Here is an 11,246-nt window from a genome sequence, read left to right on the forward strand (position 1 = left end):
TTCCACGTATCACACCAGTTTTGGTAAAATGCTTGGATATCTTTGTGTGTGTCAGATCCTTGGTCATTCCTAAGAGTATTTTAAGGATGCAAGGGAGTGAATACTCAGTGATACCTGAAGCGAGGCCAATTTTGCCTGGAAAAGATTATGACTACACTTCTCTACAGGCTTTTTTTCCTACTGGTAGTTTCTGGGACTTTACAGGAAAAGTTGTTCTGTATGGCTCACTGCGTATGGCAAGCTTTCTCTGAAATTCCCATCTGGCACTTTCAGGAGCAAAGCTAGTTTTCTGGTTCATCTCACTACTCCCACAGAGAAAAGATTTCAGAGGAGAACTGAGTTGCAGATGGAATTGCAAGGGAGTCCCTTTTCTTAATTACGCACTGAGCAGTCAAGATTTTCTGTGCTTTGGTTGTGGGTACAAAAGCTTCCCACAGTCACATCGGGAGATCCTGCACTCCTGCTCTGGTATGTGGGGAAGGCAGCTGTTTCTTCTACTGTCTCCATTTGCAAGGTGTTAGCCTTCCACGTGGAGGTCTTTTTGGCTGTGCTTTTGATTAAAACCACCCCTATTTCTGCAGATTTGTTCAATGATGAAGATGCTGGCTGACTCTTTCCAATTGTTCTCCAAGTAGCTAACACAGTGTGGCTGATCAAAGAAGGACTCACCCATGTGAAGTATGAAAATCTGTTTATTCCTAAGAACTGGAAGATATATTCTGAATAAAGTCATGTACAGTGCAACTGAGGTATCTGCCAGTTCTTAGGAATGAACAGAGATTTTGCAGTGCTAGTTAGAGCTTGACGAGTAATGAACTGCCTAATATCAGTTAAGGCAGTGTTCCTTTAATCTCAATAGTTCACTGCGTTGTTTTTTCACTGCTTATTTTATGAAACTGAGGAGAGGGAGAGCATTACATTCTTTGAAGGCTTCAGTCTGGACCCAAGTTTCTCCAGGCAACGCTGATGTGAGTAAAATCATGTCTAGTCTTGAAATGAAGTTCCATTTTCTGCCTTTTTTTTCTTTTTAATGCTCATTTTTTTCTCTTTGGTAATGAAGCTACTGTTAAAATACATGCAAGAAAAGAGAATATCAGAGTTGAGACTCAGTCTTCTGTAATTTTTATTTTTTTCCATTTTCTTATTTTTCACATAAAAATTGGTCTCTGATTTAGCTTATGACAAGATACATTGATAGACACCCACAGGAAACTATTAATACAGATCCTTTACTATGGCTCTAACTCATGTCTTCTTAAAATAGGAGGAGTAAGTAATAATTTCACATGAATTAGTGTCTGAGGTATGAGGATTTAGTAGAAACTTTTTTTTTATCTCAAGATGCACCATAGAGATATGGGAAGGAAGTGGGATGTCAAGTGAGAAACTTCTACATCTGATTCAGTTACAAGCCCAGATACGAATTTCAGTGCTTGTCTGAATCTTCATTTCATCCCTAACACAAGACAAAGCCATAACTGGAGTTGTGAATTAAAAAATACGTACTGTATAATGTGTGTCTGTTGAATTGCAGATACAAAATTCTCCCTTCGAAGAAACTATCCAAAGGAAAGAATGTTAGTTGCACTACTTCAATATAAACAAAAGATGTCACTATCAGATACAAAAAGAGTTGAGCTAATTAAAGATTGGTCTGAAACTGTTCAGATCATGCCATCATGAAACAATAATGAATATTTTTTGGTTTCTTTCTTTATACAAAGGGAAACCACTGAGGACAATCTATGAAACTACTTTATCTGAAAAAAGCCCCAAATTCTGACTTATGTAGCTCCTTTCTTGATAGGGATGCTTACATAAATGCTTCCAGGTTCCTGTAAATGCCCCCACATTTCACACTCATCATATCATGTGAAGTTCTTGACCCTAAAGAAGATGCAGGGTGAATCATTAAACCAAAATGAAAAAAGAAGAATATGGAGAATAGAAAGTTTGTGGAGTATGAAGACAAAACATAATATAGAGTAGAACAAAAGGGGAAGTTTGCAATGCAGTAGATGTTGGAGGAAAGACAGCACCGAAGGAAGATATTATCTCCCCACTTTCCTTTAAGTGTGTTAGAAAGATGTCTAGTACCTTATGCATATCAATTTTCATGGCTGTATTGAGGTCAAACTATTGCCTTTTTAGAAAGGAGAACTATATTCGTGCATTATAATCAGACAAAATTGTAGGGGAGTGCTTTCCCAAGAGTGTAATTACCAGGAAAGCTGCATCTGCAGGCACATCCAGACTCTTTCCATGTCCTGTTGGATTTGCATATCCTGCCTTCCTGTTCTGGTTACCTCTGCCAGAGACATTCTGGACTAGATCTGAAAATCCTTGCCTGGCCCAACTTCTCTCTTCCTGCTTTCCTGAGAATTTCAGCTGTTCAGCTCTCTGTTTCTTAGGAGTGGTAGAGCAGAACATTGTAGTTTGTTTCTCCTTAGTCTTACTGAGATCAGCTGGTACATCAGCCAAAACAAGTGTGCGTACCTGATACTCTTTATCCCTGCTTTCGTGTCTGCCTAGTCATCCTGTGATGCTCTTGTTCATAATTTTCTTTCTCTCCTTTCCCTTTTCCCTTTTCCCTTTTCCCTTTTCCTGTTGTGTGAGCACAATGTTCATAGAAGAGGTAGTTCAAGGGAAGAAATTCATTGTCCCTCTGTTAGTCCCTTGGGGAATCTGTTCGATGCTCCATTCAGCTGGAGGCATATTCATTTCTCTGTGAGTTCCTTCTGCTCTGGAAAACTTCTCCCTTCAAGGGAAAATCCAGCTTCAGCCACAAGTGGGGAGTCCCAGGCAGCTGGACAAGAGGAGAGAGGAGTGTAAAGGATATAGAAATTGCTTCACAGAAACAAAAGCATCTGTGGAGACAATCTTCTGTGCATGCCAGTAGACATAACTGGGTCTTTGGAGACGTGTAGACTAAACTTTTTACTTGTTCCATGTTGAAACTGGCTATCTTGGTCCCACGCCCTGGCAACAGTGAGTTTGGAAAGTTGGTGAAAGCAAGCTGTGGAAAACGATGGGAATTTTTGCCTGATAAAACATTGGGAAAAGGCGTCAGGATCCAGCCAAATGAAGGAGCAATAGAGCAGGCCTGTAATGTTTGCAGAATGAAGAAAATAATATTGAAATAATTCAGGCATATTTGCCGGTATAGAAATTTTATCTGCCCCATCAATTCAAGAGCTAGTTGGTAGGGAATATACTTGTGTGTGTGTGAATACAGGAGCAGGTATGGCACAGTGGGAAGCCTGTTGCGTAGCTCAACTGCTGACGAATATATTTAGAAGTTGAATCTATTCTTTCGATATTTATTTTCAGGACCAATTTTGATTATTGTTATTGTACCAGTGAGTTAACAGGTCAGGTGGACATTGTCCTACACTGTGTTTAGGACGTAAATTTAAGAATACATTTGCATCCATTTAGATAATTTGTCTTGGGACAGCAACTCAAAGAAAGCCTTTGGCACCCCGACTTTGAACCTATTCAAACTAATGGAAATTTTACTATTTCTTTCATAGGATCTTTCAACCAGATTATCACTTTCTTGTTGAATGATAATAGAAGTGTTAGTGGTTTGATCTTACTAAGGTTGAAGGACAAGAAAGACTACAGTGGTTTTATTTTTCTCCCATCCTAGGAAAACTGTTAGATAGGTGACAGCAGAAAATGTATTTAAGAGATATTCCAAGCGTTGATAAAAACATCAGTCAATTCTGGGTCTCATAAGAACTCCCCTGAAAGATGAGAAGCACAGTCCTTTTTTCTCTTCCTTTTCTTGGCATCTCCTTCAGAGAGCCGACTGTGTCACTCAGCAGAGTGTAGTGTTACATTAATTATAGCATGCCGTAGAGCAAGTAATGAGAGCTAACTGATTCATTTAGCTTCAGGAAAACATCTCAAAGTCAAATTACTTCTGTTGCTGAAGAAGTGTGCGTAATGTCTAGAACTTGTATTTCTTAAGTGATTTCTATCACCGCCTAATTTTCTATCATCCCTAAATGTTTTTACATGTTTCTTTGTATTGTAAGTGGTTATATGAAATATTTTCAGATGCTCTTTTGTTACCAATTCATGTTTGTATTTTCCAGCAATTGTAGGAAGTTTTTTTGTAGTTTTTATTGATGCTGTTCTAAAATGAAAAGCCTTTTTGCAGTTATGCAAGAGCATAATCACATCACCTGACACACATTATATCCCAGTAGTGGCACATGTATCTGTGTCGCTGCAATGAACTGGGTGCTGAGGTATAAAGAAGCATTTTTAAAATATCTGCTCAGATGCACAGGAGAACTCTGTGTTTGTACTGTGTTTGTTTGGTGTTTATTTGCCTTACTGTGGTGCTTAGACTGAAAATGTGTTGTGCCTGGAAATTACAGTAGTGTTTATTTGCACAAGACTTTATGTAATGCTTCACCATTTCACTGAGTTATTTACATTATATTCATTTTACTTGCTTTTGGTAGAATAAGGAAATTATTGATGGATCTAATACTGTAATCGAGTATGATTAAATTGTACGTTTTTGTACACAATCATTTGAATTATGCAAGCATTTACAAACCTCAGTCAGTCTGGCTTAGAAGCAAATTTATTTTGGAAAATGTATAATTTATTGACGTGTTAGGGCTCAGTAGTATTAAGAGTACCAGAGCATCAATGCAAGGATAGCATAGCTATTATTTTTTCACTTATCTATTCATTTACATTTCAGGATCCACAAAACCTGTTGCTATCATCACTGTCCTCTCCTCTTAGAGCTTTATAATCTATGGGCAACTCAAAGAGACAAGAGAGGTACAGCTTCTACAGCTGGTAGTATAGAGTGTATGCTATCGCATAATTTTTTAGGACTCACAATGAAGTAACGTTTTAAAAGAAAATGTGAAGGAACAAATAATAGGACAGGAGAAAATATGGAGGGGTACATCTCAAAATGTAGCAGGTGGCTGTTCCACAGGCAGCAGATACATTGCGGGCTATACTGTAACAGATCCTACAGTCAGAAGACTAGTAGCGTTCTATTTGTAATGATAGAAAGCCGAGAGTAAGAGCAGAGAGGTCACAAGAAAGGAGATTAAATCAATACATCAAGGTATAAAGTTCACCTTGGCTGAAACGTCTGCATGGTGCAGGATGGTTTTGCCAAAGCTGGGAAAAAAAAGATTATTGCTAGCATTGAGATGATGCATGATGAGAAACAAAACAGTTATAGCTGGATGAACAGAAAACTGTTTTATTTATTTAAAAATTTATTTATTTAGTGTTTTATTTTATTTTATTTATTCGGAAAGTATCTGCAAAATTTCTTTGTAGCCTTGCATGAGGATCAAGAGAGAAATTCAAGCTGAACATGATGCTGCCTTTATTGGCCCAACTGATTGTCAGGACGGTGATGCTTCCACTGCAAAGGAAAAAAAAAAAAAAAAAAAAAAGAGCAGGTGGGAAATTACTGGGGGAGGATGATTAACCATAATAAGCTTACACTGATGATTTCACGTCCATTGTGAGCTGTCAGAAGGACAAGCTGCATGGTTAGTTAAGGGAAAATGATTCATGGCTAGAATGGAAACGTGGATTTGTAAGCTGTGAGTATGAAGGCATTAAGCGCACTGAGGGACTAATTAGGAAAAAAGGAGCAGATGAGAAAGGAGCCAGAATGAACAACGTTTCTCTTTAAGTGCTGGAGGGTGTTGAAGACGTTCTCCAAACTGTTTATGAGCTGCTGAAGAGGTGGAGAGAATGGAGACTCTGAAGCTAACGAATGCCAAACTTTCACAAATAGATGGCAGTTGTGTCAAGATGTGGCAGACCAAGAATGAGATGATTGCAGTGCTGAAGTTGTAAGGTTCAGTTAAGAAGTCTCTAGAGAGTTGAGTTGAATTCAGTTGCCAGGAACTGAACTGGAGGAGGACTAAGATGTAAATAATAAAATCAACTTTAGGCAGTTTTTCTCACAACGTGTTCAACAAACTTGGAGTATCTGAAATCATTAGATTTACTTGCTAAGTTAAACCTTATTGCAAAATAATTCTGTAAGAAAGAGCTCTTCCATTTTCCAAAATCAAGCCTGCAGAAAATAGCTGTAGAAGTCTAGTAGTATAGGATGAATTAGTCAGAAGAAGGTAAATACATGTAAGGTTAAAAAACAGGTAGCTGTTTTGGTAAAAGTACAAAACAAAACAAGCTCACTGATGAGATGCTAACTTGTTGAAACAAATCCAAACTAATGAAAGAAAATGGTATAATTGGTAGAGTGCAAAAAAAATGTAGTTTAAAATCAAGAGGGAGAGCTACACTGCACTGATTTTATAGAGAAAAATTTGCTATCATATTTGTATCAATTTCTTCTATGCCGATTTTGGCCATAATTTTAGGCCTTTTGCCTCATTGGTAAAAACATATTTACTTAATGAATCTTATTCCAACAGAGATGAAAGGAGAAAAATGCTATGGAAGTGGCAGATTTAAAGACAGAGTAAGAACAAGGTTATTTGTGTTGGGAGGAGAAACAAGCAGTCATGAAAGAAATGTTAAGGAAAAAAGAGAAAGGGAGTCATGCAAGGAGGTGTAAAATAGACCAAGAGCTAGGAGAGGGAAAGATCATGGTAGTGGGAGAAGATGTTAAATGGGGAAAGCAGGAATAAAATTTCTACATGCTAGGTGAGAAGAGGGAGAAAGCCAAAGAAAAAGCATGAGCAACTGAAAGCAAGCTAAAGCAGGGAAGAATATCATCGTGTATTTAGTCAGTTGTCACTCGAAAGAAATTGGTGGCTTCTGGTATGATTTAGCACATATTCTGAAATATCCATACAGAGCTCTCAACCAGAAAGGAGGCACATTCTGTTGGACATTAGATTCTGGTTTTCACCTTAACACTTTTGCCCTGCTTGGATTTTTCCAGTTAAATCAATCTCTCTTCCCATCATCTTCTTTTTAATAAGAATTTCTTGCTCTAAGTTTACATTCCCCTTTTTCTTTTATGAAAACTAACATTTTCATATAGAGAAACAGTGTTGAAAGACTTTGCCTGCTCTGGATTGTTTGTCCACTCTCCAGATCTCATCTTGCAAATCTACCCTCTTACATTAGAAAGTTCCTCTGATGGTTACAGGAATGAGTGATCTTTCTACACTGAAACAGAGTGAAGTTACCTTTCATGGTTTCTTTCTAAAAGGGAACCAGGAAGCTACTGTTAGTATGGATTCACCCCACTTCAGTCCTTTCAATTTTGTCTCTATTGATTGCAGTAGAAGATTTTTATTTTTATTTTTATTTTTATTTTTATTTTTATTTTTATTTTTATTTTTTACTTCCTTATTCATACTAAAAGTCTTTTGGAATTTATGAGAAGGTTTGTTTGAATGTGGACTGAAGAACACATGGATAGATTTAAATGATGAAATGAAACTTGGAAGTACTTGGAACACTGCAAGACAACAAAACCAAGCCAAATTTTTTAATATTCTAATAGGAATGCACCCAAAACTAGTGAAACTTCAGTCAGGAGCAAAGGGTGAGAAAGGCTTTGGGAAGTTCCAGCAAAAGCTGAGATTTGGTTAAGATTAACTTTCAATTTCCCCCACCTACATGTGTCATCTGATATTCAAAAATATTCAGAGAAAAGAGAAACTGTATGGAAAATTAAAGTTTCAGCATCATTTCCTAGCCTTAATTTTAGGACTAAGATTAAATAAGAAAATTTAGTCTCACTGGTTCTCTAAGAAAGGCTGCAGCATAGAGAAAGAAGAATTTCTTAGAAGACTGGCATTTAAATGATGAAGCAGTAAAACCTGTTATTCTTTTTCCTCATATCTGCTTAAAACTGTTCACTCATTTGTAAGAGTGTCCATCTGATCTTGCTTTGCAAACAAAATGCATTCCTACTTCAAAGATCTTAAATTCAGCTTAAGCAGATGAAGGAGGGTAAGAGGGAGGAAACAGAGCTATCCTCATTTTCCTGAGGTGCAATTTTTAGCATGATCATTGTATACGTTTGCTCTGTAGATTTCAGTAGAGTAAATATATATCAAAGGTAGCTTTACATAAATAAATCTACTTTCATGATGTCAATCAGACTTATAAAAGTCTTAATGTGTTCCAGCTATACTACTTTTGCCTCTGAACTAATTCATATGAAGCTCTGCACTGTAGACCTACCCAAATGCAGGAAATCACCCCGAGTTTTCTGAATCTTAAACCCAGTATCTTTGCTAACATCCTTCCTGTCTTCCAATAAAAAAAAAAAAAACAGGATATAAGAACTGGGAGGAGAGCTAAGAACATGAAATTAATCTTCCCACATAGCTTACAGAATTTATTTACTTAATTAATTGAGGAGCTCAACACTTTTAGCAAAAGGAAAACTTATGGGAAGCAAAAGTCTGTGATAATCTAGAATATCTTAAAGGAATTACCAAAGACTACAGCGAAAAATCACAATTGATGAATAGAAGTAGATGTAGTACTAAGTTCAAAACTCAGATCTCTGGCTCTGTCTGTGTCTTGACCCCTGATGACTGAAAGGAAGGGATGAGTGTTAGAGAGCTGATGTACAAAGGAAACAGACCATTTAGAGATTGAATATGTAAGTTTACAGAGCTGGATGAGTAGAAGATGGCACATAATTGTGAGACTGAGCTGAAGGTGTTTGTCTGGATTATGTGAAAGATGTTAGGGAGAAAGGCTTAAAGCTTTGATTACATGCAGTCTCTCAGGGCACCTGTTTGAGTGCTTAACCACCCTCCTGTGATCGAATGTGAGCCTCCACAGGGCTGTGTTGGGTGCTGGAGAAAGGCACAACTGCTTAAATTTACAAGGATTCTCTTTGGAGGCTTTCTTTGGCTTTGCAGAGATGCACAACCAAATTCAGTAAGAATGCTGTTGATTTTGGTGAAAGCAGAGTTAGTCTTACGCTTTGTGGTTTTGAAAATTCTGCCCATGGATGACAATTGAAACTACTCTGAATATTAACTGTAATGGAAAAAATGCATAAGTACTAATATTTGAGACTGGGAGTTACAACTTATAATTTAGTAATGTGTTGTACTTCTGTAGGTGCCAGACCTGTTTTCTCACCTCAGTGCTGCATACCCAAGAGTGACACCCTGCCTTTCTTGTCAGAGTGTCTCAGGGAACCAGAAAACAATGAAACAATGGTTTGAATGTTACAAGCACACAACAAGCATGCAAAGAATGTAACAGATTTCCAGCTGAACAGGGCTGATAAGTAAAATCCATAGTTGAAGCAGTACATTTCAGGTCTTAGGGAGAGACATGCACTTTGCTAAACTACAGATTAACTGCTAGGATGTGCTATAGCTTCTTTAAAGTTTGCCTATCCAGACTTCTCTACTGAGGTGTCAGTGATGTAGAGGTGGTGTGTTTTGAGGTCAAACTTTAGTCCTGGTGCTCGGATGCAATTAAAATGTGTACCTGGTCTCAGGAATTGGGAAGTTTTCCCTCTGTTTTTTTAATCTGGAGGTAACTTCAAGGGTGTTTTTCATTTCCAGGAAGTGTCGTTCTTCTGACTTTGCTGCTGCCTGTCTAATTCACAATTTCTCCTGCATTTTTCTGTTGAAATAGCAGCCTTCTCTCTGGTCAGCCATTAAGCTAACACTGGGATATGGTCACTGAAGGTTCACTGCATCCTAAAAAGAGATCGCTGTCTGATGCAAAGAAGAGACAAATATTAGTTCAAACATGGCTCTAGTCTGAAGACATCATGAAAGAATTTCACCTTCTGTGGGGACAACTGACATCATCACTTGGATTTATGACAAGAGAAGATTCTGTGTTTGTTTTTCCCTGGTTTTATCTCTGTCCATCTTATAGTCATGACCAACTAAAGGAGAAAATGTTTTATTTCTGTGCGAAAATAATCAGTCTTTTGCAGCAAGGACTTACGCAATTTATAAATGCCCTGTTCTTTTGTTCCACAGTGTATTCCAGTCACCCTTAAAACAGTGAGTTTGCATAGGAAATATTAAGGGTCATAATATCATCTTCTGGAGAAAAAAATTCAAGAAGGAAAAAAGTCATCTTGATTGAAATTACTGATGATGACCAACATGAAACCCCGCTTCACAGTACAGAAACATTTTGAGTCAATTGAAGAATGTAAGAACAGTTGTGCCTGGTCAGACTGGATGTTCATCTAGTCCTTCTTCAGTGACGGCATCCCTCCCAGATGCCTAGGAGGGAATAAAAAAGTAAGGTGAGGTTATAGGACAGCTTCTCCAGAATATTCTTCTAGTCTTCAGTAATGTGCAGCTCAGGGACATCAACGGCCAAAGTTCCATTTGGGAGTTTTGAAGACGGACATAAGTAAATACAACCCCTTTTATTAAAGGTCTATTTCAGATTTCTTCTAAGAGCAGAGATGCACTGAATTTACAGCATGGACTGGATACAGCTCCTGCTTCTCAAGAGTCAGTGTTCTACCTCGTTTGTTATCATAGAATCATTCAGGTTGGAAAAGACCTTAAAAATCATTGAGTCCAACCACAACCTAACCATACTACCCTTGCAGAATGGAAGAATATATTAATGTTGTTGCTTGTATTCTAAAAGAAACCCCAGTCAGAGTGAATGAACTAAAAGAAATCTACACATTTCAGAGAGCATTCTGCTACACAAAAACTGTCCACCAAAACATCAGCTGAAAATGCTTTTCTTCTGTATGATCACTCCTGTGAGTGTACAGTTATGTATAAGTGGCTTCAGAGAGGAGAGGACAGATGAGATAGTGGAACAACTTCTATCTCTTTGTTTGCTGTGTGAACAGTTTTTCCCTTGAGCTTCTTGGAATTGATATTTCAAGCAGAATGAGATACTGTCACCTGGATCAGCATCAGCTCACTGTTCAGGTGTAATTCATACAAACAGAGAAAGCAGAAATGTCTTGAGAAAGTCACAGAAACAGAAACCACCCAGGGTATTTGTATCCCAATATCAACAGCTTCCACTATCTTTCCTTTCTATATCCTTTCCAATGAAGCCTCTCCTGAAAGAGTGATGTGTGGAAATGCTGATTTGCTTATCTCTTTTGTTTCTCTGCTTCCTGTTGCACTGCAGGGGTCAGTGCATCTGATACAGTTGCTAGCCTTCTGCAAATCAGAATCATTAAAGTTGGAGAAGACTACTAAGATCATCTGGTTCACCCATCAAACATCTGTCATAGTCCTCCTGACTCCAAGAGGTGGAATGAAGTTGAACCTGGTGAAAGTGTTTAG

Source organism: Lagopus leucura, unplaced genomic scaffold (assembly GCF_019238085.1).
Source record: "Lagopus leucura isolate 7727_CA_CO unplaced genomic scaffold, USGS_WTPT01 Super-Scaffold_100002, whole genome shotgun sequence".
Taxonomy (NCBI): domain Eukaryota; kingdom Metazoa; phylum Chordata; class Aves; order Galliformes; family Phasianidae; genus Lagopus; species Lagopus leucura.